The sequence below is a fragment of the Macaca thibetana genome, chromosome 8, assembly GCF_024542745.1.
Source record: "Macaca thibetana thibetana isolate TM-01 chromosome 8, ASM2454274v1, whole genome shotgun sequence".
Classification (NCBI taxonomy): Eukaryota; Metazoa; Chordata; class Mammalia; order Primates; family Cercopithecidae; genus Macaca; species Macaca thibetana.
Genome location: NC_065585.1, coordinates 2,132,846 through 2,146,235, shown reverse-complemented (window position 1 = coordinate 2,146,235; position 13,390 = coordinate 2,132,846). Strand labels below are relative to the sequence as shown.

The 13,390-nt window shown below is 56.8% G+C and overlaps 1 protein-coding gene and 1 long non-coding RNA gene across 2 annotated transcripts in view; one reads left to right on the top strand and one right to left on the bottom strand.

Moving 5' to 3' along the window:
- The window catches only part of JRK (Jrk helix-turn-helix protein), a 387,231-nt gene that overhangs the window by 366,465 nt on the left and 7,376 nt on the right, over window positions 1-13,390 (bottom strand). The gene's annotated exons all lie outside the window — the stretch shown is intronic.
- On the top strand, window positions 12,964-13,372 carry LOC126961047 (uncharacterized). The gene is made up of 2 exons (XR_007728169.1): window positions 12,964-13,045; window positions 13,282-13,372. It is a non-coding gene; the product is annotated as an uncharacterized LOC126961047 (long non-coding RNA).

Sequence of the window (13,390 nt, the reverse complement as noted above, 5' to 3'; positions counted from 1 at the left end):
GCTGGTGACAGCCATGCTGGTGGTGGTGTTGGGATGGAGGTGGGGCACCGGCAGGCCCAGGCCTGTGGCATTCTTTGTGCCCCACACGCAGGGGTGGTCCCTGTTCCCGGTGCCTAGTTTCACTCCCACAACAGTGTTGGTGCAAGAGCGGGTGCAAGGGAGGTGGGGCTGGCTGGCTGTGTGTCTGCCAAGGCTCCAACTGCAATGGCAGTCAGCAGGGGGCATGGGGCAAACCATACTCCTGCCACAGCAATGGCAGGGCAGGGTGCAAACACACAGGTACACTGGTGGGCAAGGAAAGCAAAACCCACCTGCACAGAAATGCACTGGCAAAAGCAACATGGGGGGTGACGGTGGGCCCTGGAGAAGCTGCAGGGTGGGAGGCAGTGGGTAGGCTGGCACAGGGATGTGGGGGCCGCCCTGCTGGAGCTCTCCACCAGTCAGGCATGGTCCACCAGTGCAGAAGCTATGTTGCAGGCCCCCAGGGCACCCAGAGCTGCCCTGCAAGCAGGCGTGGCCAGGCTGGGTCAGACTGGCCCCATCTGATGGGCAAGACTGCCCTGCAAAGATCATATACAACAGTTCCCCTAGGGCTAAAATCTCCTGTGGGAGGAATTCGAGCCTGGGGGATGGCCCTCCACTACAGACGCTCCTGCACCAAACCCTCCGGGCTCCGCCTCAGCTGGCGGCTGCCCCTACACCTTCTCTAGGCAGCTGTCTCCGCCACCTCAAGTGTCCATGGTGGTTAATCTCCTCCTGCCAGGATTCCAGAGGCCCGTAGTGACAGCAGGCTCCTCCTTGCCAGTTCAACTCACCTATTCTCCCAGAGTCTTGGGGACCAGTAACGAGTCCCGGTGTGCAGTGGCCCCGCACAGGGTTCCCAGCTTCCTCCCGCTTCAGCCTAGCTTCTGTGTCCTCCTGCAGTCCACTCTGGGTGCCCCGCAGTCCACTCCTGGTGCCCTCCCTCTGAAGATCTATTGGAAACACACCAGTCGTCTGCGCCCCTCGATGGCAGCTGTTTCACCTGGCTACATTGGTGGCTGTCTTCCAACTTTTAGCCTATTTTTCTTTAATCCAGTTAATTAGAGTTTTTTTTTTTTTTTTTTTTTTTTTTTTTTTTTTTTTTTTTGAGATGGAGTTTCACTCTTGTTGCCCAGGTTGGAGTGCAATGGCATGATCTTGGCTCACTGCAACCTCAGCCTACCGGGTTCAAGCGATTCTCCTGCCTCAGCCTCCTGAGTTGCTGGGATTACAGGCATGCACCACCACGCCCAGCTAATTTTGTATTTTTAGTAGAGACAGGGTTTCTCCATGTTGGTCAGGCTGGTCTTGAACTCCTGACCTCAGGTGATCCACCCACCTCAGCCTCCCAAAGTGCTGGGATTACAGGAGTGAGCCACCGAGCCCAGCAATTAGAGCTCTTTTATAGAAAGGCCACACGCGAGACATTAAATACACAGACAGACAGAAACGAAGAATGAAGACAGAATTCCATTGACTGAGAAGTGTTTAGAGGGAGAGCAGGGGCTTTAAAACAATGTCTGCCCAAATATCGGCTTTAATGAAGTCAATTTCTAACTACAGAGCTCTCAAAAGAAAAATCCTTTTAAAATCTTGCTGGGCGTGGAGGCTCACACCTGTAATCCCAGCACTTTGGGAGGACGAGGTGGGTGGATCACATGAGGCCAGGAGTTCGAGACCAGCCTGGCCAACATGGTAAAACCGCATCTCTACTAAAAATATAAAATTAGCTGGGCGTGGTGGCACGTGCCTGTAATCCCAGCTACTCGGGAGGCTGAGGCAGGAGAATCGCTTGAACGCGGGAGGTGGAGGTGCAGTGAGCTGAGATTGCACCACTGCCCTCCAGCCTGGGCAACAGGAGCGAAATTCCATCTCAAAAATAATAATAATAATAATAATAATAATAAATCTTTTATTACCAGATTTCAGCCAGGACAAAGGGCCAATATTTCTGGCTTTGGAATTGTTTTACTAAAGGTAAATCAGTGAGCCTTAACTAAGAGGATGACTTAACCACAAAGATATGCAGAGTGTCTCCAAAGAGATAATAAGTGATTTTTTACAAGGTCTAGAATCTCCCCAAATGTAGTTCAAGACAGAAAATCAGAAGCTGTCCATGGAGGGGAAAATAATCAACAAGCAGCAAAAGTCTAGCAAGTATTAGACCATGAAGGACTCACTCCCACAGCCAGGAGCTGAACCCAGGCTGCTATTGTGAAGAACCACCAAAGCTTTAGCTAGCTGACCTCTAGCACAAGGTGACTGCTGGCGTCTTTCCCAGGAGTCAGTGTCAACTGCGACTCAATCCAAAAAGCTAGCTGAAGTCCAGATGGCAATTTTCCAGGTTTTTACCATATTAGCAAAAGGTATTTCCAGAAAGCGGGTAAAGCAGGCATCTCCATGATCCCCAAGAATTCACTCTGAGAAATGGGCTTAAGAAAGCAATAGATGGCCGGGCGCAGCGGCTCACGCCTGTAATCCCAGCCCTTTAGGAGGCCAAGGCGGGCGGATCACAAGGTCAGGAGATCGAGACCATCCTGGCTAACATGATGAAACCCTGTCTCTACTAAAAAAAAAAAATGCAAAAAATTAGCCAGGCATGGTGGCGGGCGCCTGTAGTCCCAGCTACTCAGAAGGGGCTGAGGCAGGAAAATGCTATGAACCCAGGAGGCAGAGCTTGCAGTGAGCCCAGATCACGCCACTGCACTCCAGCCTGGGCAACAGAGCGAGACTCCCTCTCAAAAAAAAAAAAAAAAAGAAGAAAGCGATAGACAGTAAAAGCCCCGTAGGGACGAAACCTTTTAAGACAAAACTCGTGCGAGGGCTCAACACACTCAGGGGAAGAGCAAGGCAACTCATTTCTGACTCTTGGTCCTCTCGGACCGGCCGCCCAACACGAACTTGAAAATTCCTGCCCTCCGGATGGTGGAGACCCGGAGAGAATTCCTGCACACGGTCACAAAGTCACGCTTCCAAGGACATAAACCAAGACGAAAGGGAAACTTCCTTCAGTTTTGGCCCAGGAACCCTCAGCAAAGTTTGTCACTGACCAGCCCGTGGGACCAGGTTGAGTAGTGGGCGTCCAGGGGTCCTAAGCTCACGTTCATCCTGTGGTACCCTGTTTATGACAGAACAACAGAGAAAGACAAATCCACAGCACAAGGTACTCCAGATGTGCTACAGCCTCAGACTAGCCTCACAAATCCTTTTCCTCATTAATAAACAGTGATTTTTACCATTCACTCAGCCAGGATGCACAGAGAGAGAGGGCCCAGAAGCCTGGCTGGTAAGGAATTATTCTTATTATTTTTTTTTGAGGCGGAATTTCAGTCTTGTTGCTCAGGCTGGGGTACAATGGTATGATCTCATGATCTCAGCTCATGGCAACCTCCGCCTCCCAGGTTCCAGCAGTTCTCCTGCCTCAATCTCCCAAGTAGCTGGGATTACAGCCGCCCGCCACCACACCTGGCTAATTTATTTATTTATGTATTTATTTATTTTGTATTTTAGTAGAGATGGGGTTTCATCATGTCGGCCAGGCTGGTCTCGAACTCCTGACCTCAGGTGATCCACCCGCCTCGGCCTCCCAAAGTCCTGGGATTACAGGCGTGAGCCACCGCACCCAGCCCGGTAAGACAGTCTTACCCTGTTGCTGGTATGCCAGGTTTTTGGGTTCCCTTTCCCTGGGCTGCCCTGGTGACCTTGCTCACAGCACCAACCACAGCTATGGTGGCGAAGCGGCATCACAAAGGAAAATCACCTTTTCCACTTCATGGAATCACAGGGGGAAAAAAAACTCTCAATTTTGCAAGATGCTGCCCAGTGAGCTGCATGGGGAACCGGTAAAATTCACATTTTTCATCCCAGCTGTCGCAAAATACACACAACGAAACAGACACAGGTCACCTCGCGCAGCAGTCAACGCCGACCTCACGAGGCTCAGACTTGCCCCCTTTGGTCCCTGGTGTCTTTGATGCACTCAAGGAGGGGAGGGATGACCTCTGACCAGGAATTCAATGGGTGGTCTTCGGGCCAGATGGACGAGCGGACAGTCATCCCCAATCAGGCCTGTTGAGCTTCCACTAACAATTCCTTCAGGACTCATCAAATGTGACTACACAAATAAGGAGGCTTCTCAGAGTGAGGCTTGCTGGACTTCCGTCAGCGACTCCGTCAGAGGTCCCCCTCCACGTGTTCAAACACACACACCACCACCCACAAGCATTTCCACTCAGAGGCACGCACCACGCAGAAGCCGGGTCCAGCTGCCATGGAGCCCAAAACCAAGTGGGGTGACAGAAAGGAAAATAAGATCTGGGTCCCCAAACTCACTATGCCAAAGGAAAAAGTGAAGCTTGGAAACTGAGTCACACAAACACAAAAACAAGAAAAAAACCTGCCTTTCCTTTTGTTCTTAAACAGACAGCTACAAGAGAGAAGGCCACGAGTCTCCCCAGGCGGCCTTCCTCACCTGAAAATATAAATGAACAACAAATCAGCCAGGCGAGGTGGCTCACACCTGTAATCCCAGCACTTTGGGAGGCCAAGGCGGGTGGATCACCTGAGGTCAGGAATTCGAGACCAGCCTGGCCAACATGGCAAATACCCCCATAAGAATAGGCCATTAAAGCAAAAATGGACAAATGGAATTACATCAAGTTTTAAACTTTCTGCACAGCAAAGGAAACAATCAGCACTGTGAAGAAATAACTCACAGAAAGGGAGAAAACTATTTACAAACTATCCATCTGACAAAAGATTAATAGCCAAAATATGTAAGGAGCTCAAACATCTCTACAGAAAAAAAATCTAATAATCCAATTTAAAAATGAGCAAAAGATTTGAATAGAAATTTCTCAAAAGAAGACATGCAAATGGCATGCATGGCTGGGCACAGTGGCTCACACCTGTAATCCCAGCACTTTTCGAGGCTGAGGCAGAGAGATTGGTGGAGCTCAGGAGTTCAAGACCAGCCTGGGAAATGTGACAAAATCCTGTCACTACAAAAAATACAAAATTTAGCTGGGTATAGTGTGCCCATGATCTGGCTACTTGGGAGGCTGAGGTAAGAGGATCACTTGAGCCCAGGAGGTCAAGGTTACAGCGAGATGTGATGTGATCACGTCAGCCTGGGCAACAGAGCAAGACCCTGTCAGAAGAAGAAGGAGAAGGAGAAGGAGAGGAAGAAGGAGGAGGAGGAAGAGGGGGAGGAAAAGGGGGAGGGGAAGGGGGGATATAAATGACAAACAGGTATATGAAAAGTTGCTCAACACCACTGATGATCAGAGAAATGCAAATCAAAATTACAATGAGATCTCATCTCACTCTAGTTAAAATGGCTTTTATTCAAAAGACAGACAATAATAAATGCTGGTGAGGATGTGGAGAAAAGGGAGCCCTTGTACACTGTTGGAAGGAATGTAAATTGGTACAACCACAGTGAAGAACAGTGTGGATCACAAGGTCAAGACATCGAGTCCAGCCCAGCCAACATGGTGAAACTCCATCTCTACAAAAATACAGAAATTAGCCGGGCATGGTGGCACACGCCTATATTCCCAGCTACTCAGGAGGCTGAGGCAGGAGAATCGCTTGAACCCGGGAGGCGGGGGTTGCAGTGAGTTGAGATCGTGCCACTGCACTCCAGCCTGGGCAACAGAGTGAGACTCCATCTCAAAAAAACAAAAATAAAAAATGAAAAACAAACACAAATCAACTGTTCCTCTGCCCCCCTCCCCCGCTCCTTTTACCTGCAACCTGGAGAGCAGTGGATACAGATCACAGCCTCACAGGAATACGACCCTCCCTTTTTTCCTTTCCTCCTTCCCCTCTGGCCACTTCTTTCTTTAAATATTGAAGCCCCAAAACCTTCTTTGGAAAAGGAGTGGGCTGCACACCCTACTGTGGCTTCTGTCTCTTTTTCCCAGGCATGGCTTCAACCTTGGCAAAGTAAACCTCTGAACTGGTTGAGACCTGTCTCAGTCACTCTGCGGGAGGGGCTCCCCTGGGGTCAGGGAAGATTTCCCAAGAGGAGAGGCCAAGCAGCGACTCAGGGAGGCCTGGAGCCAACTTCAGTGTCAGGGTTGAGCCAGGGTCAAGGTGGCAGTGCAAGTTAGAGGAAGGGCCTGAGGCCCCAGCGGTGGGAGCAGATGCTGACACACTTTGGACTGTGCCCAGGCAGGAACCAGGCCTGAGAGTACTGGCAGCTGCAGGTTGGAACGGGAAGCCTGGACTCAGGGAGGTCAGGCAGCAAGCTCATGGCAGCCCAGCCAGAGTCAGCCTGCTCTCCCCACACTGAGCCCAGGCTGGGAGACAGCCTACCTCCCGCCAGAGCCAGCAGGCAGGTCCCAGCCCAGCCTGCCCCGTCCTGCCCCAGCCTGCCCTGTCCTGCCATCTGCACTCCCCGTCAGGCCTCCTGGTCAGCTCCACAGTCCCTGTCTTCCAAGAGACACAGGCAGCAGCAACAGGGGCTGGATGCGGGAGGCCGAGAATCAGGGGCGCTCCCCGACAGGACCCCTGAATAGTGACCAGAGAAAGGTCAGGGCAGGATGAGGCCCATGGCCACGGGCAGGTCTCAGGTGGCTGACCTGTCCTAGGAGCACACAGGGCAGGTGTGGCTCCTTCCCTCTTGAACCCAGAAGCCAGGGCAGAGCTCATCTGTGGCCTCATCTGCTGGCCCCAGTAAGCGCCGGGCTCCAGGAGGCCCCGGCTCGCTCTTCCCGGGGCAGCAGCATCTGGCTTTCTGGCTCCAGACGCCGCCTGCTGGGCCAGGCCGTCAGCCAGGTCCCTCCTGACAGCAGTCATGGCTGAATCCAGACTCGAAACAGAGCTGGGAGGCAGCCTGCAGCAAACGTGCCCCAAACTCTACATGCACCTAACTCAATCCTGCAAGAGGAAAGTTCTCTTGAGCATGTGGGAGGAAAGGGCCACGTCAAGGCTGCGTGCTCACCCTGGGGGCCAACGCTCACTCGGCCCTTAGGACCCACAGGACTTTTCCCCACAGGCCCCACCGGCCTCCTCCTGTCATCTGAGAAACCACCAGGACAAAACTCTTCCACAGCTAGGGCCAAAGGCCTCAGTCATGGCAGCCTCCCCCACCCTATTCTGGTTCAGAGGTTGCCTAATTCAAAATTTTAAAAATTGAAAAAACAAAGGCCCTCCACATGAGAGCGGGCCCGTCCCAGTCTTATGATCTCTCCGCTCTGGCATGTGAGGAGGAGCAGGGAGTGGCGTGTGAGGAGGAGGGAGTCCTCTGTGAGGAGGAGGGAGTGCCGTGTGAGGAGGAGGGAGGAGGGAGTGCCGTGTGAGGAGGAGGGAGTGGCGTGTGAGGAGCAGGGAGTGGCGTGTGAGGAGGAGGGAGTCCTGTGTGAGGAGGAGGGAGTCCTGTGTGAGGAGGAGGGAGTGCCGTGTGAGGAGGAGGGAGTGGCGTGTGAGGAGGAGGGAGTGCCGTGTGAGGAGGAGGGAGTGCTGTGTGAGGAGGAGGGAGTGGCGTGTGAGGAGGAGGGAGTGGCGGGTGAGCAGGAGGGAGTGGCGTGTGAGGAGGAGGGAGTGGCGTGTGAGGAGGATGGAGTGCTGTGTGAGGAGGAGGGAGTGCTGTGTGAGGAGGATGGAGTGCTGTGTGAGGAGGAGGGAGTGGCGTGTGAGGAGGAGGGAGTGGCGTGTGAGGAGGAGGGAGGAGGGAGTGCTGTGTGAGGAGGAGGAGGGAGTGGCGTGTGAGGAGGAGGGAGTGGCGTGTGAGCAGGAGGGAGTGCCGTGTGAGGAGGAGGGAGTGGCGTGTGAGCAGGAGGGAGTGGCGTGTGAGGAGGAGGGAGTGGCGTGTGAGGAGGATGGAGTGCTGTGTGAGGAGGAGGGAGTGCTGTGTGAGGAGGAGGGAGTGCTGTGTGAGGAGGAGGGAGTGGCGTGTGAGGAGGAGGGAGTGGCGTGTGAGGAGGAGGGAGTGCTGTGTTAGGAGGAGGGAGTGGCGTGTGAGGAGGAGGAGGGAGTCCTGTGTGAGGAGGAGGGAGTGGCGTGTGAGGAGGAGGGAGTGCTGTGTTAGGAGGAGGGAGTGGCGTGTGAGGAGGAGGGAGTGCCGTGTGAGGAGGAGGGAGTGGCGTGTGAGCAGGAGGGAGTGCCGTGTGAGGAGGAGGGGAGTGGCGTGTGAGGAGGAGGGAGTGGCGTGTGAGGAGGAGGGGAGTGGCGTGTGAGGAGGATGGAGTGCTGTGTGAGGAGGAGGGAGTGCTGTGTGAGGAGGAGGGAGTGCTGTGTGAGGAGGAGGGAGTGGCGTGTGAGGAGGAGGGGGGGAGTGGCGTGTGAAGAGGATGGAGTGCTGTGTGAGGAGGAGGGAGTGCCGTGTGAGGAGGGAGTGGCGTGTGAGGAGGAGGGAGTCCTGTGTGAGGAGGAGGGAGTGGCGTGTGAGGAGGAGGGGGAATGGCGTGTGAGCAGGAGGGAGTGCCGTGTGAGGAGGAGGGAGTGGCGTGTGAGCAGGAGGGAGTGGCGTGTGAGGAGGAGGGAGTGGCGTGTGAGGAGGAGGGAGTGGCGTGTGAGGAGGATGGAGTGCTGTGTGAGGAGGAGGGAGTGCTGTGTGAGGAGGAGGGAGTGCTGTGTGAGGAGGAGGGAGTGGCGTGTGAGGAGGAGGGAGGAGGGAGTGCTGTGTGAGGAGGAGGGAGTGGCGTGTGAGCAGGAGGGAGTGCCGTGTGAGGAGGAGGGAGTGGCGTGTGAGGAGGAGGGAGTGGCGTGTGAGGAGGAGGGAGTGGCGTGTGAGGAGGAGGGAGTGCCGTGTGGGGAGGAGGGAGTCCTGTGTGAGGAGGAGGGAGTGCTGTGTGAGGAGGAGGGAGTGGCGTGTGAGGAGGAGGGAGTGCTGTGTGAGGAGGAGGGAGTGCTGTGTGAGGAGGAGGGAGTGCTGTGTGAGGAGGATGGAGTGCTGTGTGAGGAGGAGGGAGTGGCGTGTGAGGAGGAGGGAGTGCCGTGTGAGGAGGAGGGAGTGCTGTGTGAGGAGGAGGGAGTGGCGTGTGAGGAGGAGGGAGTGGCGTGTGAGGAGGAGGGAGTGCTGTGTGAGGAGGAGGGAGTGGCGTGTGAGGAGGAGGGAGTGCCGTGTGAGGAGGAGGGAGGAGGGAGTGCTGTGTGAGGAGGAGGGAGTGGCGTGTGAGGAGGAGGGAGTGGCGTGTGAGTGTGAGGAGGAGGGAGTGCTGTGTGAGGAGGAGGGAGTGGCGTGTGAGGAGGAGGGAGTGCCATGTGAGGAGGAGGGAGGAGGGAGTGCTGTGTGAGGAGGAGGGAGTGGCATGTGAGGAGGAGGGAGTGGCGTGTGAGGAGGAGGGAGTCCTGTGTGAGGAGGGAGTGCCGTGTGAGGAGGGAGTGGCGTGTGAGGAGGAGGGAGTGGCGTGTGAGGAGGAGGGAGTGCCGTGTGAGGAGGAGGGAGTGCTGTGTGAGGAGGAGGGAGTGGCGTGTGAGCAGGAGGGAGTGGCGTGTGAGGAGGAGGGAGTGCCGTGTGAGGAGGAGGGAGTCCTGTGTGAGGAGGAGGGAGTGGCGTGTGAGCAGGAGGGAGTCCTGTGTGAGGAGGAGGGAGTGGCGTGTGAGGAGGAGGGAGTGCCGTGTGAGGAGGAGGGAGTCCTGTGTGAGGAGGAGGGAGTGCTGTGTGAGGAGGAGGGAGTGGCGTGTGAGGAGGAGGGAGTGGCGTGTGAGGAGGAGGGAGTGGCGTGTGAGGAGGAGGGAGTCCTGTGTGAGGAGGGAGTGCCGTGTGAGGAGGGAGTGGCGTGTGAGGAGGGAGGGAGTGGCGTGTGAGGAGGAGGGAGTGCCGTGTGAGGAGGAGGGAGCGCTGTGTGAGGAGGAGGGAGTGGCGTGTGAGGAGGAGGGAGTGGCGTGTGAGGAGGAGGAGGGAGTGGCGTGTGAGGAGGAGGGAGTCCTGTGTGAGGAGGAGGGAGTGGCGTGTGAGCAGGAGGGAGTCCTGTGTGAGGAGGAGGGAGTGGCGTGTGAGGAGGAGGGGGAGTGCCATGTGAGGAGGAGGGAGTCCTGTGTGAGGAGGAGGGAGTGCTGTGTGAGGAGGAGGGAGTGGCGTGTGAGGAGGGAGGGAGTGGTGTGTGTGAGGAGGATGGAGTGCTGTGTGAGGAGGAGGGAGTGCCGTTTGAGGAGGGAGTGGCGTGTGAGGAGGAGGGAGTCCTGTGTGAGGAGGAGGGAGTGCTGTGTGAGGAGGAGGGAGTGGCGTGTGAGGAGGAGGGAATGGCGTGTGAGTGAGCAGGCGGGAGTGCCGTGTGAGGAGGAGGGGGTGGCGTGGCGTGTGAGGAGGAGGGAGTGCCGTGTGAGGAGGAGGGGGAGTGGCGTGTGAGGAGGAGGGAGTGCCGTGTGAGGAGGAGGGGGGAGTGGCGTGTGAGGGGGAGGGAGTGGCGTGTGAGGAGGGAGTCCTGTGTGAGGAGGAGGGAGTGCCGTGTGAGGAGGAGGGAGTGCCGTGTGAGCAGGAGGGAGTGCCGTGTGAGGAGGAGGGAGTGGCGTGTGAGTGAGGAGGAGGGAGTGCCGTGTGAGGAGGAGGGAGTGCCGTGTGAGGAGGAGGGAGTGCCGTTTGAGGAGGGAGTGGCGTGTGAGGAGGAGGGAGTGGCGTGTGAGGAGGAGGGAGTGCCGTGTGAGGAGGAGGGAGTGGCGTGTGAGCAGGAGGGAGTGCCGTGTGAGGAGGAGGGAGTGGCGTGTGAGGAGGAGGGAGTGGCGTGTGAGGAGGAGGGAGTGCCGTGTGAGGAGGAGGGAGGAGGGAGTGGCGTGTGAGGAGGAGGGGAGTGGCGTGTGAGGAGGAGGGCGTGGCGTGTGAGGAGGAGGGAGTCCTGTGTGAGGAGGAGGGAGTGGCGTGTGAGGAGGAGGGAGTGCCGTGTGAGGAGGAGGGAGTGGCGTGTGAGGAGGAGGGAGTGGCGTGTGAGGAGGAGGGAGGAGGGAGTGCTGTGTGAGGAGGAGGGAGTGGCGTGTGAGGAGGAGGAGGAGGAGGAGGGAGTGGCGTGTGACGAGGAGGGAGTGCCGTGTGAGGAGGAGGGAGGAGGGAGTGGCGTGTGAGGAGGAGGGAGTGGCGTGTGAGGAGGAGGGAGTGCCGTGTGAGGAGGAGGGAGTCCTGTGTGAGGAGGAGGGAGTGGCGTGTGAGGAGGAGGGAGTGCCGTGTGAGGAGGAGGGAGTGCCGTGTGAGCAGGAGGGAGTGCTGTGTGAGGAGGAGGGAGTGGCGTGTGAGGAGGAGGGAGTGGCGTGTGAGGAGGAGGGAGTGCCGTTTGAGGAGGGAGTGGCGTGTGAGGAGGAGGGAGTCCTGTGTGAGGAGGAGGGAGTGGCGTGTGAGGAGGAGGGAATGGCGTGTGAGCAGGAGGGAGTGCCGTGTGAGGAGGAGGGAGTGCCGTGTGAGGAGGAGGGAGTGGCGTGTGAGCAGGAGGGAGTGGCGTGTGAGGAGGAGGGAGTGGCGTGTGAGGAGGAGGGAGTGCCGTGTGAGGAGGAGGGAGTGCCGTGTGAGGAGGAGGAGGGAGTGGCGTGTGAGGAGGAGGGAGTGGCGTGTGAGGAGGAGGGAGTGGCGTGTGAGGAGGAGGGAGTGCCGTGTGAGGAGGAGGGAGTGGCGTGTGAGGAGGAGGGAGTCCTGTGTGAGGAGGAGGGAGTGCCGTGTGAGGAGGGGAGTGGCGTGTGAGGAGGGAGTGGCGTGTGAGGAGGAGGGAATGGCGTGTGTGCAGGAGGGCTGCTCTGTAAGGAGGGAGATGCATGGGTAGAGTTGGCGTTCGGCCAGGTTCCTGACTGGGGACTCCGTGGCCCTTGTTACAGTTACGGGTAGAAATGGAATGTCTGTGACGGGTCCTGCTCCGTTTCACCTGCCCCAAGGCAGGACTCCAGTCCTCCCCCTCCTTTCTGATCATGGGCCCCAAGGGGGTCATTCAGAGAGGATTCGTCCCACGCCCTGGGGGTAGGAATGCTGGGCACACAGGGGTTCCTGGAGGGGCCACGTGGGTGGCATGGAAGCTCCCCACCCCTTCCCGGAGACCGCGCCGGTGCCTCTCATGTGTATCCCTTTATAATTAACTGCAAATGTATTTCCCTGACTTCCCGGAGCCACTCTTGCAAATCAATTAAACGCAAAATGGGGAGGGGCTACAATATTGCTGGGAAAGAGGGTCCCAATCCAGACCCCAAGAGAGGTTCTTGGATGTTGTGCAGGAAAGAATTTTGGTGAACCACAGAGCACAGTGAGAGACGCAGGTTTATTTGAAATGACTCCGTTCTAGAGTGGGGCGTGCTCAGAAAGCAGGAGAAGGAGGGCGGGTCCTCTGTTAGTGCCTCTGCTTACAAGAAACTGTAAGGAGCTGCAATCACTCCTGGAATGTGCAGATGCGCTCACTAAAGATAGGGGCTGTGGGTGCCATCAGTGACCGTTCATCCTCCAACCTCAGGCTGCTCACTGACATTATCTCTGAGTAACGTGGCCTGCACTCTCGGGTTATCTGGACAGTCTGCAGGCTTGCTGGGAGATGCCCCATATGGCCATAAATATTCTGTCATTATAATTGGTGGCCAGCTTGAGACGTGGCTATTTTTAGACCATAAGCATTAACCTTATAGGTGCCTTGTGAGTGCCTCCTACTTACTTCAAGATGGAGTCACTCTGGTCATGTTTCACTAAACCAGAGGCCTGGTGAGCAGGAGTTCCTCTGACAGTGGGAACCTCAACGTCGGGCCAGTCGGCAAGAAGTTCTAGAGGCTGGCCCTCGCAGCTGGGGTGGGTGTGTGTGTGTGTGTGTAGGTGTCTTGGGGCTGAGCGCTCACCCTGTGGGATCTGACGCTATCTCCAGGTACAGTGTTGGAATGGTGTTGGAGGACACCCAGCTGGGGTGTGTGTGTGTGTGTGTGTGTGTGTGTAGGTGTGTGTGTATGTGTGTGTAGGTGTCTCGGGGCTGAGCGCTCACGCTGTGGGATCTGACGCTATCTCCAGGTACAGTGTTGGAATGGTGTTGGAGGACACCCAGCTGGGGTGGGTGTGTGTGTGTGTGTGTGTGTGTGTAGGTGTCTCGGGGCTGAGCGCTCACGCTGTGGGATCTGACGCTATCTCCAGGTACAGTGTTGGAATGGTATTGGACACCCAGCTGGTGTGTGTGTGTGTGTGTGTGTGTGTGTGTGTAGGTGTCTCGGGGCTGAGCGCTCACGCTGTGGGATCTGACGCTGTCTCCAGGTACAGTGTTGGAATGGTATTGGACACCCAGCTGGGGTGTGTGTGTGTGTGTGTGTGTGTGTGTGTGTAGGTGTCTCGGGGCTGAGCGCTCACGCTGTGGGATCTGACGCTGTCTCCAGGTACAGTGTTGGAATGGTGTTGGACACCCAGCTGGTGTCCGCTGCAGAACTGACGGCTTGCTTGGTGGCGGGGAGACTTCCACCCCCCACATTTGGCCCCAGCAGTCGT